Here is a 16,321-nt window from a genome sequence, read left to right as displayed (position 1 = left end):
GACTTTATAAAGTCAATGAAAAATTAGAAAGGAAAAGTGACTTTGGAAATAAATGACTAAGTGGGTTTTTATTAAAGTGGGGTGAATTAAAAAATAGAAAGTGAGATTTAAATGAGCATTTAATCTCAGCCATTGATCTAAATCTATTTCAGCCATTGGATTTAGGGATCACCCAAAAGTCATTTAGGGTTGGGTTAAGGGAGGAAAAGGAGCAAAAGATCATTAATTCTTTCATGAGCAGATTGGGAGAAGGAGAGCAAGAGAGCAAGGGAGATTTCTGGACAAGGAGGAGAAAGAGGCAGCAGTTTGGCACACACACCAAGGCAGCATTTCAGCAAATCTGAACAGCATAAAGAACAAGCAGAAAAAGGCAGATTTAGTGAGCAAAACAGTGAAAAAATTGATTTTCAGCACGAATATCGAGGAGGCGATTTTCTGCACGAATTTCGAGGTCTGTCCGTACAAGTCCGTACGGCCGTCCGTACAGTCCGTACAGTCCGTACGGTCCGTACGTCCGTACGTCCGTACAGTCCGTACATCCGTACGGTCCGTACAGTCCGTACAGCCATTTTCAGACTGTCTGTTAGCTGAAAAAACAGATAAGTTTGCTTGCTGGAAAATTTCTGTTTTTGCTGATTTTTGCTGAAAAATATTTTCTCTGTAAAAGGCATTTTCCAGAAATAAAGAAGAGCTCTCAAACTGGTTTTCCCCAAGAGTTGTAGGGGGTTTTTCCAGGGTCAAGTTGACCAAAAATCACTGAGTTTAAATGTGTTTTTATTGCTGTTTTAATTGCTGATTTTTTATTTCTGCAATTTCCAGCACTCTGAAAAATTTCCAGAATTTGTGTTTTCAGCAATATTTATTTTTTCAGTCTGTTAAATGTATGGCTATGGGAATGGGCATTTAACTATATGGGAGAAATAAGGTGAAACTGAAAACCGGGGTGGGAAACAGAAAATTTTACATGGTATCAGAGCTTGAGTGCTGAAGGGCAGTTTGGGACAGCAAAAGAGAAAAAATACAGCTGCTGATTTTTTCACTCAGAAAATTCCAGCAAGCTGATTTTTCATAAACAACAGGTTTATCTTTACAATAGCAGTGCTATTTTTCAGTTTTAGGACAGCAAGATGTCATTGGGATTGAGGGTGGAGGATAGGTTGGATGGGCATACAAATTACAGCGTTTGGAAGGAGAGAATGCAGAGTATCTTTGAGGAGGCAGAAGTCTGGGATATCATGGTGCATACAGCACAGCACCCTGTTGTTGTGCCTACTGATGCTACTCAGTTGGCAGCTTATAATAGAAAGAACAACAAGGGTAAAAGGCTGATTCTAGACGGAATCAAAGACCATTGCATTCCTCATGTGAGAGGAAAGAGCAATGCCCATGAAATGTGGACAGCATTGTCCAATCTCTACCAGAGTACCAATGAGAATCGGAAGATGGTCCTGAAGGAGAAGCTGAAGAACATTAAGATGGGGAATGATAGTGCAGCTGGATATCTCACAAAGATTACCAATGTGAGAGATGAGTTGGCAGCGATTGGAGAGGCCATTCCATCCACTGAGTTGGTGCGTATTGCAGTGAATGGCCTCCCCCGTTCATGGTTGAACTTTGCTGATGGGGTTTGTGCACGTGAGACCCTTCCCACATGGGAGAGGTTTTGGGATGATTGTATACAGACAGAGATCAGGAAAGGACAGCTTGGGGCAGCCAAGCCAGTTGAGCAGGATGAGGACGTAGCACTGATGGCAGGAGGCAAGAAAGGCAAAGGGAAGAAGCAGGCTTCCACAAGCGGTGGTGGAGGCAAAGGCAAAGGTAAAGGTAAACAGGGTAACTCACAAAAGGACTATTCCAAAGTGAAGTGTTGGAATTGTCAGAAGATGGGACACTATGCAGTTGTGTGTCCGGAGAAGAAGAAGAAGAAGGGGAAGACCCAGGATGTGGCAGCGTCAGCTGAGATTGAGGACTTTGCAGGTCGTTTTGACCGGGAGTTTGCGTTCACTACATGTGAGTCCTCTAGTGCAGGATCACCTGCCACACAGGTTCAGAGGGAGCATGCTTTTCCCTCGATTAGCGGAGCATCTACAGGTATCTGGTATGTGGACAGTGGGGCTTCACGTCACATGACAGGAGTCCGGGAGTACTTCTCAGAGCTTTCAGAGAGTGGCACTGATATTGAGGTAGTACTCGGTGATGACAGAGTTGTTAGAGCAGTCGGGGTGGGGACAGTGACATTTCAGAGGGAGTCCAAACCTCCCTTGAAGGTGTCAGAGGTTCTTTATGTGCCAGGGATGAGGAAGAACCTCATATCCGTCTCAGCGTTGGAGGACAGAGGATATGAGGTACTGTTCAGAGAAGGACAGGTGTTGATGTATCCCAGGGGCTCTCCAGCTGATTCAGCTAGAGTGATAGGTGTACGCCATGCAAAGGTGTACAAGTTTGCATTCCAGCCCCCTTTGGCATTGAGTTGTAGTACCGACAGCAGAGCTAGCAGTTCTGAGCTATGTGAGATTTGGCACCGCAGGATGGGGCACATGTCTCATGGAGCCTTGAGGACATTGCGGGAGATCACTACAGGTGTGCCAGATTTCAGTACTGATCACCATGATACTTGCAGAGGTTGTGCGATGGGCAAGTTTGCCAAATCCCCTTTTCCCAGCAGTGACAGCAGAGCGACGGGGATACTTGATTTGATTCATTCCGATGTCAGCGGTCGGATGTCTCATGTTTCCTTGAGTGGATATGAGTACTATGTCTTATTCATTGATGATCACTCCAGGAGGACCTGGATTTATTTCTTGAAGACCAAGAGTGAGGTCTTCAAGCAGTTTCAGGAGTTCAGAGCTCTTGTGGAGACTCAGACAGGTCGAAAGATCAAGTCCCTGAGGTCGGACAATGGAGGAGAGTACACCCTTGGAGAGTTTGTTGACTATTGTGCAGAGGCAGGCATTAGGAGGGAGTTCACTGTTCCTTACAACCCCCAGCAGAACGGGGTTGCGGAGAGGAAGAACAGATCCATCATAGGGGCTGCCAAAGCCATGTTACATGATCAGGGGTTGCCATTGTTCTTGTGGGCAGAGGCCTGCAACACAGCTGTTTACTTGCAGAACAGGAGTCCGCATCGTGCCTTGGGGCACATGACTCCGGAGGAGGCTTTCTTTGGGAAGAAGCCTGATCTTGGTCATCTTCATATCCTTGGATGCATTACATACTCCTATATACCCAAGGAGGAGAGGACCAAACTAGAGCCCACCGTAGAGAAGGGTATCTTTGTGGGCTACAGTGAGACCTCAAAGGCCTTTCGGATTTACATTCCTGCACAGAGGAAAGTTGTTGTCAGACGGGATGTGAAGTTCGAGGAGGACAGGGCCTTTAGGAGGTCACGGGAGTTAGAGTATCTGGATCAGCCAGACCCTCAACAGCAGTTGAGTCAGTCGCAGGGATCCAGTGGGCAGGGATCAGGAGGATCCGGAGGTACATCTATGAGGATGTCAGGTCCATCAGTGAGCAGTGGCTCGCCGAGCCAGAGGGGTGGTGCTCCGGGCAGCATACAGAGCAGTTCACAGAGCAGTTCACTAGGGAGTCCACTGATGGACAGTTCACACGGTACCTCAGCTTCTACAGGTTCAGGTGCAGGCAGGAGGACAGCAGACAGACAGTCAGGAGTTCAGGCTACTGATGGGGATGAGGAGGAGGAGTTTCATTCTCCTATGGGAGAAGCATGCTCAGGGAAGAGGAAGCCCAAGTGGCTTCAGGACACCTTGAGAGATGCCACATCCGTTGCTGAGCCGAAGAGGCCGGTCAGAGAGAGTAGACCACCTGAGAGGTTTTGTAGCTATATGGCGATGGTTACCAGCATCCTTGACTCTGAGCCTTCTAGCTATGAGGAGGCAGCTAGCGAGCAGGTCTGGAGAGAGGCCATGCAGGAGGAGTATTCTTCTATCATGAAGAATGATGTTTGGGAGGTGGTGCCGAGGCCTGAGGGCAAATCCGTGGTTACTTCCAGATGGCTTTACAAGGTAAAGCATGCTGCAGATGGCAGCATTGAGAAATTCAAAGCAAGGTTTGTGGCTAGAGGGTTCTCACAGGTAGAGGGAGTTGATTATGAGGAGACCTTCGCTCCCGTGGCTCGATATACTTCGATCCGCTCCATTATATCGATAGCAGCAGAGATGGGTTGGAAGATCCACCAGATGGATGTGAAGACCGCATTTCTCAATGGCTTCATACAGGAGGAGGTGTACATTGAGCAGCCACAGGGCTTTGAGGTGCATGGGAAGAAGTCCCATGTGTGCAGATTGAAGAAGGCCCTTTATGGCCTGAAGCAAGCTCCCAGAGCTTGGTACTCCAGGATAGATGCATACTTGCAGGGGATGGGTTTCACAAAGAGTGAGGCAGATCCGAACCTTTACTTTATTGTGATTGGTGAGGAGCCTCTCATTCTGGTGCTGTATGTGGATGACTTGATCATTACAGGTGCAGAGAGACTCATAGAGCACTGCAAGAGAGATCTTGCAGCGGAGTTTGAGATGAAGGACATCGGCTTGATGCATTACTTTTTGGGTTTGGAGGTGTGGCAGGAGGAGGGGCATTTCTTCCTGGGGCAGGGGAAGTATATTGTGGACATCCTTAGCAGATTCCACATGGAGGATTGTAGACCCATGTCGACACCGATGATCACCAACTGGAAGAAGCTTCATGCTTCGGATTCCGAGTTGGTGGATCCCACATTGTACAGGCAGCTGATTGGTTCCTTGATGTATTTGGTCAACACCAGACCAGATATCTGTTTTGCAGTCAACACGATGAGTCAGTTTATGTGTGAGCCTAGGAAGGTTCACTGGGTGGCTGCAAAACACATTTTGCTGTACTTGCAGGGGACAGTGGATTATGGTCTGGACTACAGGCAGGGAGATGGAGTGAGATTGGCAGGATACACTGATTCTGATTGGGCAGGTTGTGCTTCTGATAGGAAGAGCACTTCAGGGTGTTGTTTTGGGTTGGGTTCAGCAGTAGTGTCATGGTTCAGCCGGAAGCAGCAGTCAGTAGCACTGAGTTCAGCGGAAGCAGAGTATATGGCAGCCAGTCTAGCTAGTTGTGAGGCCATCTGGCTTCGCAAGATGTTGTTTGGCTTATTTGGTCAGCCGTTGAGACCTTCAGTGATTTACTGTGATAATCAGAGTTGCATTAAACTCACGGAGAATCCAGTATTTCATGACAGGTCAAAGCATATCGGGATCAGATATCATTTCATCAGAGACCATGTTCAGAAGGGAGCTGTAAAGCTTGAGTATATTTCCACTGATGAGCAGGTTGCAGATATTCTTACCAAAGCCTTACCACGGGGCAAGCATGTCTACTTCAGAGACAAGATGGGTGTGGTGAGGAACACCTTCCTCGGTAAGAGGGAGTGTTGAAATTTGGTACCGGAGGATAGGTGGTTCCCTAAGGCTTTGATCTTTGGCCTAGGGAAAAGTGTCCAAAAGAATTTAATTTTTCTCCTAAAGTAACTTTATAATTTTTATAAAGTTAAATCTAATTTGAAAGTGACTTTAAGTGATAAAGTTACTAAGTCTAATTTTAAAGTGACTTTATAAAGTCAATGAAAAATTAGAAAGGAAAAGTGACTTTGGAAATAAATGACTAAGTGGGTCTTTATTAAAGTGGGGTGAATTAAAAAATAAAAAGTGAGATTTAAATGAGCATTTAATCTCAGCCATTGATCTAAATCTATTTCAGCCATTGGATTTAGGGATCACCCAAAAGTCATTTAGGGTTGGGTTAAGGGAGAAAAAGGAGCAAAAGATCATTAATTCTTTCATGAGCAGATTGGGAGAAGGAGAGCAAGAGAGCAAGGGAGATTTCTGGACAAGGAGGAGAAAGAGGCAGCAGTTTGGCACACACACCAAGGCAGCATTTCAGCAAATCTGAACAGCATAAAGAACAAGCAGAAAAAGGCAGATTTAGTGAGCAAAACAGTGAAAAAAATTGATTTTCAGCACGAATATCGAGGAGGCGATTTTCTGCACGAATTTCGAGGTCTGTCCGTACAAGTCCGTACGGCCGTCCGTACAGTCCGTACGATCCGTACATCCGTACGTCCGTACGGTCCGTACAGTCCGTACAGCCATTTTCAGACTGTCTGTTAGCTGAAAAAACAGATAAGTTTGCTTGCTGGAAAATTTCTGTTTTTGCTGATTTTTGCTGAAAAATATTTTCTCTGTAAAAGGCATTTTCCAGAAATAAAGAAGAGCTCTCAAACTGGTTTTCCCCAAGAGTTGTAGGGGGTTTTTCCATGGTCAAGTTGACCAAAAATCACTGAGTTTAAATGTGTTTTTATGGCTGTTTTAATTGCTGATTTTTTATTTCTGCAATTTCCAGCACTCTGAAAAATTTCCAGAATTTGTGTTTTCAGCAATATTTATTTTTTCAGTCTGTTAAATGTATGGCTATGGGAATGGGCATTTAACTATATGGGAGAAATAAGGTGAAACTGAAAACGGGGGTGAGAAACAGAAAATTTTACAGTAATTGTTCCTTTTGTTTCCTATTAATGCAAATGAATCCATTCTTCTCAATAACTTGTTATTTATGAGTTGTTTCATGTACTCCTTGGTCTATGTGTTAAATATGTTTTATTTTATGAGATTATCAAGTGCTATTTAATCGTTTGATTGTTAGTGAATGCAGGTTTCGAAGTGAAGGAGGAGCTCATCCGGATCAGCGAGGCTGGACTGCTACAACAGTGTTGGACTACAGGTAGGATCTAAACACTTGATTTCTCATATAGTAAATGCATGTTTAGAGAAGGATTGCTCTTGTTTGTCTTGTTTGTCACTAGAGAGTCTTAGGCTCCTAGGGAGGTTGGTTGTGTCCGCACTATCGACTCTTTCCGCCTGACAATCATCAGATCCCTTTCCTTTATCAAGAGCTTTAGATTTACAGTCCCTTTTGTAGTGCCATTCCTTTCCTCATTTCTAGCACACCACCTTTACAGGTTTTCCTGGAGATTTAGATCTCCCACTCGATGACTTATTTTTGTTTCTATTATGGGATCGTCCTCGTACAGACAAGGCATCACCATTCTGGCTCTCCATTTTTTTCCGTCTCATCTCCTCCGTCAACAAGGATGAGACTATTTCATCAAACTGCAAGGTAGTTGCATTGCTACCTATTGCAATAACCAGATTATCCCACAAATCTAGTAGAGAACACAACAAACTGATGCACTTATCTTCATCTGAAATTTTAATATCAACAAACACTAACTGACTTACCACAGTATTAAATGCATTCAGGTGCTCCGTCACCGAGTCTCCATCATTCATCCTCAAGTTATACAGCTTTTTCTGCAGGAATAGTTTATTCACCAGAGACTTAGATTGGTACAAAGTCCCTAACTTATCCCACAAAGCCTTCGTCGTAGCTTCCCCTGATACATTCAGCAATACTGAATCTGAGACACACAATTGTATTGTGCTCTTTGCCTTCTGATCCAACTTCTTCCATTCTTCATTGGACACTCTCGTTGGTTTAGTACCCAGATCTACCGTGATCCACTGATCTTTATCCACCAATAGATCCTCCATCTTGAGTTTCCACAACTCAAAACTTTGACCATTAAATTTCTTGATCTATATCTTTCCACTGCTTGCCATCTTCTCTCACCACCATAATCGATCTCGTAGATCTCCCACTGAATAGGGTCTACCACAGTCCCGAGCGAAACCCCTCTACAACAAATGAGTCCCCTTGAAGCCAAAACAGCTCTGATACCAAATGTAGATTTTAACCCTGTATAGAAATTACTTGCATACGAATTCTAAAACACATAAAATAAAAAATGCGAGAGCATAACACATATAATACATATATATAGAGATTTTCCCCTGGATCCAAAACCAGGACTACTAGCTTGATTTTTTATTATCTTCCTTTCAATGTTATAATACATATTTATACATGTCCAAGCATCCAATACCATGGACCAAAAACCATCACGTCCAATACCATGGACCGAAAACCATTGCATCTAAAAACATGTGCGAAAATCATGCACAAAACCATAGGTGGGTCTGCCCAACCTAAAGTGGGGTTACGGGTACACTTCAAACCCCTATGACCCCCCCCCCCGCTACACAATTGGCTCAACGAAGGGGGGCTCCTCCCCCCCTCTAACCCCTCGGTTAACTACGTGGGCTAGTTGTGGAAAGAATATAACACAACCCAACAACTTACACATATCATAAAATGCCTTTTGGACTTATTAATGCGGGCGCCACATTCTAGAGAGCCATGGACATAGCTTTCCGAGGGTTGATTAACAAATCAGAAGTGGTTTACATGGATGACATCATTGTGTATTCATATCACAGAAGGGATCATATTTATCACCTGAAACAGATCTTCGAAAGATGCCGAAGGTATGGAATATCGTTGAATCCCAAGAAGAGCGCCTTTGCAGTCACATAAGGGAAACTACGGGGTCATATCCTCTGTAAAGTAGGGATTGTTATTGATCCTGAAAGAGTAGAGACTATCATGAGAATACAACCCCCTGCAAATAAAAATGCAATGCAATCTTTCTTCGGGAAAATTAATTTCGTTAGGAAATTTGTTTCAAGTTTCATAGAAATAGTGCATCCTATGTAGCTAATGATGAAAAAGGATGTTGTGTATAACTGGAGCGATGAAGCTAAGAAATCGTTTCAGCGAATCAAGGAAGCCATTGCAGAAGCTCTTGCATTGGTCAGCCCCAATTTCGGTAAGGAATTCTTCTTGTATACTTTTGCTTCTGATCTTTCATATGTCGTGATCCTCACTCAAAAAAATGATGATGGCAACGAAGTCCCTATTTCTTATATGAGATCTAATCTTCAGGGAGCAGAACTGAACTACCCAAACATGGAGAAACAAGGCTTTGTGGTTTTTAAATCCGTAAAACACTTCTGCCCTTATTTATTAAAGGCCAGGACTAAAGTAATCGTTCCCCATCCTATTGTAAGAGCCCTCTTCATGCAGAAAGAAATGGGTGAACAAAGAGGGAATTGGATCACCGCACTTCAAGAATTCGACCTCGAGATTAGGCAGGAAAAGATAGTTCGAGGGTAGGGATTGTGCAGGCTAGTAGCAGAAGCCTTGGTGGATAGAGAAAGGGCATATGAAGAATCAGAAGCGCAGAGCATGCAAAATGAAAGGAGCCCCTATGGATTAATGAAATGCTGATATATGAACATGAAGTGTTAGAAGCCCTTTTGGATCCTGAGTCGTGGTATTACGACATACGCTTCTATCTCACATGAGGAGCATGCCCTGAGCACATGGATGCATCACAAAGGAGAGCACTCAGATTGAAATCTAATCAGTATCATTTGGCCAATGACACATTATACAAGAAAAATTATGATGGAATTTGGTTGAGGTGTTTGGAAAAGGGTGATGTTGATCATGTCTTGAAAGAAATGCACGATGGCCAAGAGGTGGTCACTACGGTGGAGAGACCACTACTCACAATATATTAAGAATTGGATATTATTGGCCCATAGTGTTCAGAGACTCACATGCCTACGCTTGGAAATGCAAAGCATGTCAAACTGCCCTAGGACGAGAAAGAGAGCCAGCCATTCCGCTCAGACCCGTTATGATTTATCGCCCATTCTAGCAATGGGGCCTAGATGTCCTAGGCGAGATCACTCCAAACTCTTCACAACAGCATAAGTATATACTCACAGTGACCAACTACTTCACTAGATGGATCGAAGCCATGGCGGTTCGGAAGGTGAAAAAAGATGAGGTAATATCATTTATTGAGAAATTCATTATCAACAGGTATGGCATTCCTGATGCTCTCATATTTGATAATGCTTCTTACTTTTCATCATTGAAATTGACTGAATTTTCTATTGATAAATCAATTCACAGAAGGTATGCATCGAACTATTACCCCGAGGAAAATGGAGTTGCAGATTCCTCAAATAAGAACCTCATACGCATAATCCGTAAATGAGCTGTCGACAACCAGAGGAATTGGCACAACGCTCTAACAAACACCCTTTGGGCCGATAGGGTCACCCCAAAAGTGGCCTTAGGAAACTCCCCATACTTTCTCATCTATGGACACGAAGCCATCTTGCCCCCAAACGTTACCCTTCCCTCCCTACAACTCTCCCAAGCTTCAAGAGGAACCCCTTCAGCCTTACTTCAAAAGAGGATCAACTAACTGATGAGGTTCGAGGAATTGAGAGATAAAGCGAGAAATAAATTCAGAAATCACCAAATGATTGTGAAGAGATGGTTTGATCACCATCTGGCAGGTGATAAAGATTACCAAGTGGGAGAGCTAGTCTTGAAATGGGACAAGTTGAATGAGCCAAAAGGTAAACACACGAAATTCCAACACTTATGGCTGGGCCCATTCCAATTTGTGGAAAAAATTGGTCAGGGAAATTACAGATTGAAAATTTTACAGGGAGAAACTGAAAAACTTCTTGTTAATGGCCAACATCTCAAGAGATACTTCTAGTAGCCACCACATGGTGGTTACCTCCTAAGTAGGTTAGAATTCATTTTATTTTTGTTGTTCGTTTAGTTACATTTCCGTCTTTTCCTTTCTTGTTTTTCTACAAAGCTTATTTTCCTTTTGTTTTGAATTGCATTCCTTTTCAGCCAACTGATTTCGGTCCTCCAGTCTTGTTTTTACCTTTTCAGATTGTCCTCATTCACCACCTTCAGCTTTCACCTCCCTCATTAACTTGCTGATGAGTCTATTGATTCTAAATCCATCGTTACTTTGAAAATCAAACAAATTTTCAATGAGCCCATGAGAATTGGAAAATCAACAGTGGAATTCAAGCCGAAGCCACTCATTGGCATATGTTGGGAACTAGGTAAGATATGTTGATAACATGGATATTTGGAGCATGTAGGGGCATCTTTATAAAACAAAAATGTGTAACTATAGCTGGACTGGAATGGAGGAACACTGCATTTTGAATAAATCCCACTCAGACCTAGCCCATACTTGCCAATAAGGTTTGCAGTTATTCTCCATTGGTCCCATCCACCACACTAAATTCTCCAACACTTGTCATCTACAAGTATACCTCCTTTCATGGGCTAAGCTCACTGTCATATACCCTGTGGCAAATCCAATTGTGCTCTAGTCCTTGTGCCTGAAACTGGAAGGACTTATTTAAAAGAAAATGAAATGTCAAGTCCTTGTGCCAATCTGGAAGGACAGGTTGTTTGGGAAGCCGGTTAGATTAAGGACTGTTGCTGGGCTCAGAGTATCGATTGACACAGCAAGCCCAACCTTGCTTAAGTGGTTTAAAAATATGGCATGATCCATGACTGTGCCCCATTCAATCATATGAAAATATAGCACTGAAATTCTTATACAAAGTGCAGATAAACATATCTACATCAAGTTTGATGAGCAATAAAGAGCTGAGGTACACACCTAAAATAGGTATTGACATATCAATGATGGCCCTGAAATGATTTTGAAAATAGGAAACAGGTAAAGGATGGTCAATAAATCCCATAATACTACCATTGGAGAATGCCTGTCAAAACCCTATCAGTAAGTAGAAGCTATTTGTATTTTTCCCACCTGAAGCAATTAATGTTGAAGTGGAACCCATGCATGTCCATCTATACAGTGTGAATTTCAAGTTTATCTTAACACTCTAATGTTCTATTGATCCAAGGTTTATCTGGAAACAGAGATAATTGGTTTGCCCAATGGTTCGCCATTTGTTGTGGCCACAACAAACACCCTATTAAAATTTTCCCTAGTAGTAATTTTGAATGGGTCCCGTAGAAGTTGATATTGCACCCCTCTGAATGATCTGTTTTATCCCAGGGATTTTAACTCTTTGCCAAGTCAAATCTTCAATTTTAAATGGTTAAGTCCCCCTTAATAAATCCCTACTGCACGATTCATCTATAACCCTCTATAAGCCCTTCATTCATATCCTCATCGGGACTTTTTCGACCCACGAAACCTTCCATCACTTCCTTATTCCCATTATAACTCTCTACAGTGGAAATGCTTCACAAACATGCCTAAATCACCCTTTTTCCGCCTATCGCAATCAACTCAACACATACCATAAGGCACTAGACCCAACGACATTATTAACCACATTATATATATTTTGGGTCCGGAGCCCCATCGCATATTGCAATCTGCTAGCTCCAAGGCTATGTATATGGCGCGCAACTCTCTACCGACTCGATGGCTTTATTAACTGTAATATATATATATATATATATATATATATATATTATCGGGTCTGGAGCCCCAATCGCATATCACAATCGGTGGAACCCAAGGGTTATATATAAGGTGCGTTATGATCTACTGGACCCGCCGACAACTATGAATCCGTGTATATAATATTTCAAGTCCGGCCTTATGGCTGGATGCGGGTTTTCCTTGTATCTCTGTGTATTCGATAAAGTATTGAGGCCTAGGATTTTTCAAAGGGAAGTCATCCATTGTGGACGTGCCGACAACATTAACATATATATATTTCGGGTCCGCTAGCCCCAATCGCTTATCGCAATCGGCGGAGCCCGGGAGATTATGCAATATGCAAAGGAGCGATATGGCGGACTTGGCGATAATTATATGCCCGTGTCCCTAATTTTTCAAGTCTGGCCGTATGGCCCGTCCGTAGGTTTTCTCGTGTTTTCCTATGTATTTGATAAGATGTTGTGGTCCCGACTTTTAAAAGAAAATTAGGTAAAGTGAATGGTCTACCTATTGAAGTGTTGTCAAGGGATTCTTGAATAATAATGAATATTATGGGCAACGGGAATAGAGGTTATAACAGGTTCAACGGCCTAATAATCATGATTTCTCTGGATTGTGAGATTAATAGAAATGGTGGATGAAGGCAAGGTTTGTGTTTTTAAGAATTTATGTTATATTTTTTATATCCATAGCTAATGATTAAATATCTTTGTAGGCGAGGATCAAAAGATGAGAGGTAACATGGAAAATTTTAGGGGCTAATGTTCGCCCAGTGGGCTAATTTTCCATGATTTTTCCACGAAAAAGATTCGCCAATTTCCAATTTTATAAAAGACGATTCGCCCAAATTTTAGAATATAAAATTATTATACCTTAAAAATCGCCAACATTATATAGAGACTATATATAAAATAATTATAAATTTGATTAATTTTACAAATATATCAATAAACATTTATAATTTGCATATTAGGGATTAGTGAGATTCGCCAATGTTTTAAACTTCAAGAAAATTTTCCATCCTTAAAATTATCCTTGAGAGGTAAGCTTGAAGCACTCATGGCAACACTAATCCATCAAGATGTCATTTCCTCTAGATACACCTCAAAGCATGCCAGATGTGGGATGATCAACGAAGCATCTTCAGTTTCCTTCAAGAAATGATAGGGAATGATAGCCACTCCACATAGGTGCAAAGAAATGATACGCAGTCATTCTCTGTTCCATGGGCATCCATTCATTCCCCCAGGAAGTAGAATGCTCTAGCAAAGGTGACCTCGACATGTTAGCGGTTTCACCAACCGTTCTCATCTGTAGTGTAATGAAAAGATGGGAGGTGAAGAAAGGGGAAGACGAAGGGTCATGGCCTAAGGCATAAGTATTACTTCCAGATAGGAGAGGGGGGGTTTTTGTTTAGAAAGAACAACTTTGATTTATTATGAATAAAGAAGACTATTTGGTTGAATGAGGAGCCTTTGGTTTCACATTTAAGGTCTGTTAGCCCCCTAATTTGCTCTCTTTTTTCCATTTCCCCTTCCTAAATCATAACCATTTACCATTGTTTTACCTCTTTTATACGCCCTCATATTGCACCACAACACGTGACGTATTTTGCATAAACTTTATTTTTCATATTTTTAACTTAACTTGGCTTTAATTAATCATCTATTACATGATTTCTTACTTTTAATCACTCTTTGTAACTTATCATATCTCCAATGCTAATTTGGTAGTTAGAGTACTCACTGTGATAGTTGATCCTAGTGCAGGATCAGATCTTGCACAGTTGCCTACAATGTTTACACCCGTGCTAACAAAGCATGTACTCTCAACTGCTTTGCGACCTCCTTCAAAATAACGAGGTGCTAAGGATGGGAGTCGTCTTTGCTTTTGGATTCATTAGAGCCATACGCTTACTTGAAGAGTACTGGAAAAAATTTTGCCTCGACGTAACAACTGGCATTCTCAAGAGAGAGGTGGCAGACCCATCAGTAAGAGAGGCCGTTAGGGAGCTTCTGCACCCGAATCTAGAGTTAGATGATTTTATTGAAAGGTAGTGTTCAGTAGATTCTTGGCAAGGAATTATAACTAGGTTGTGGCCGAACAGTAAGTATATCGATGTGATTGTGACCGGTGAAAATGCTCAATATCGATTACTACAACGACGAGCTACCCTAGTATATTGCACGATGTACCCTTCATCAAAATGCTACTTTGGACATAATCTGAAGCCTCTCTTCAAGCCTTCAAAAGTGTCATACACTTTACACCAAAACATGTCCTATTTTGAGTTCCTTCTCGGTCACCGCAAATGAGAAGCAGGTGTCACATGCTCGATTCACAAAATATCCTCGACGAGAAAGAGCGAGAGGAGCTGATTGAACTTGTAGATGTGAAGGCAAGAATATGAGCTTGTGGTCACCACATATGCTGGTTATGTATGCACAATATTTTCAATTAAACATTTATGTGTATTATATTGGAGTGAATGTTCCTTTAAAAGTCGTTTTATGCAGGTTTGAATTGTTACAGAGCGGGGGATGTTCTACGTGTGACTGGCTTCCTCAACGCTGTGTCTCGATTCCATTTTGTATGCAAACATAATATTGTGCTGAGTATATACTTAGACAAAATGGATTAAGCAGAGCTTCATAGTGCCGTACAGAACTATGTTAAGCATGTGGAGTCGTTCTACAAAAATCTATTAAGCATCTGGAGTCGTTTGACGAACAACTGATAGAGTATACAAGCTATTCTGACACAACTACAATACCTGGTCACTACATGTTATACTAGGCGCTTCGGTTCACCACGAAAGTAATTGCAATGACTCCTTTGGTTTTTGAAGATTGCTGTCAGTCTGCAACAACCACATCGGACTCCCAGATGCATAGATTGGGCATAACTCAATGCATAGATTAGTAATAACATGATTTTATGTGATTAAATTAGAATTCTAATTACATAGGTGGGATATGGTGTGATGTTGGGATGGTATGTGTAGCTTTTTTATATATATTTTATTTTTTTCTAGTTAAGACTAACCTAAGTACCCATGGGGGATTTGAACTGGTGACCTATCGCAAGGAGTGCCTTCATAGCACACCCATTCACCGTCAATCCAAACTCCCCTTGTAGCTTTCTTATATTAATTAAAAGGTATATTGTTATTACATTGGGTTAACATAAAAATGGTTGAAATTTCATTTGGGTTTGAAATTTGGTTTATCTTGGCTTATGCGTTGTTGGTTAAAGTAATAAATATGGAGAGAATTATTCAAATTTCATGAATGATAGGTGACAGGTTTACCAAGAAAATTTTCTAAACTTGATTTTTTTTCAATTTATAAGTTATTTAATTTAGTTGTGTAATTTGTATGATTATTTATAAATTTTGTAGATATATTTTATATTATAATTTAAAAATACCTAAGATTTTTAATTTATATTTATTTATATGATTTTTTTTTTTATGTTGAGAATTCATAGAAAGAAAATAAAGTTATATTCACAAAAATAGTTTTCACACCTTTAATCCCAAATATGATACATATATATAGTTGGAACTAGATCTAACTAATTCTAAATTGGGAGACTGTAGTTGAGAGAATATCTCAACCATATACAACAACTCAAAGCAACTCCAAACCAATTCTAGCATACTGCATTGATTGAAGCATTATCTTCAACAACCTCCCTTAATGCTTACATTACAAACTACAATCACAAATTACAACATTGATGTCAACACTGGTCTTTGTTTGGTCTCGTCATCATTAGAATTTTCACCCACTTTGACATCTCACATACTCCACTCTTTCTCCACCACAACATTGAGCTTACCACTTAACTCATTTAAGACAAAATTTCCTCTAATAGGACTAATGCTCCTTAACATAATTTCAATTGGTCGTTGTGCCAATGAAGTTGACACTATACTAAACCATTATATTAAAAAACTCCTATCTGATGAAGAGATAGCACACTGTATTCATCAATTATATAGGGAAGGTGTTTGAATATTGAATGTATTCATCAATCAGTCTTACAAAGTTACCT

The 16,321-nt window shown here is 41.3% G+C and overlaps 1 pseudogene; it reads left to right on the top strand.

The window, feature by feature from the left end:
• LOC149244508 (indole-3-acetic acid-amido synthetase GH3.5-like) overlaps positions 1 to 15,058 on the top strand; it is a 37,765-nt pseudogene extending 22,707 nt beyond the window's left edge.
• Positions 15,059 to 16,321: the final 1,263 nt, after the last annotated feature.

This window comes from Pinus tabuliformis, chromosome 8 (genome assembly GCF_031772625.1).
Source record: "Pinus tabuliformis cultivar Carrire ecotype Pingquan chromosome 8, CPIR1, whole genome shotgun sequence".
Classification (NCBI taxonomy): Eukaryota; Viridiplantae; Streptophyta; class Pinopsida; order Pinales; family Pinaceae; genus Pinus; species Pinus tabuliformis.
Note: the sequence above shows the minus strand (reverse complement) of the source record. Positions and strands in the feature narration are given on the sequence as shown.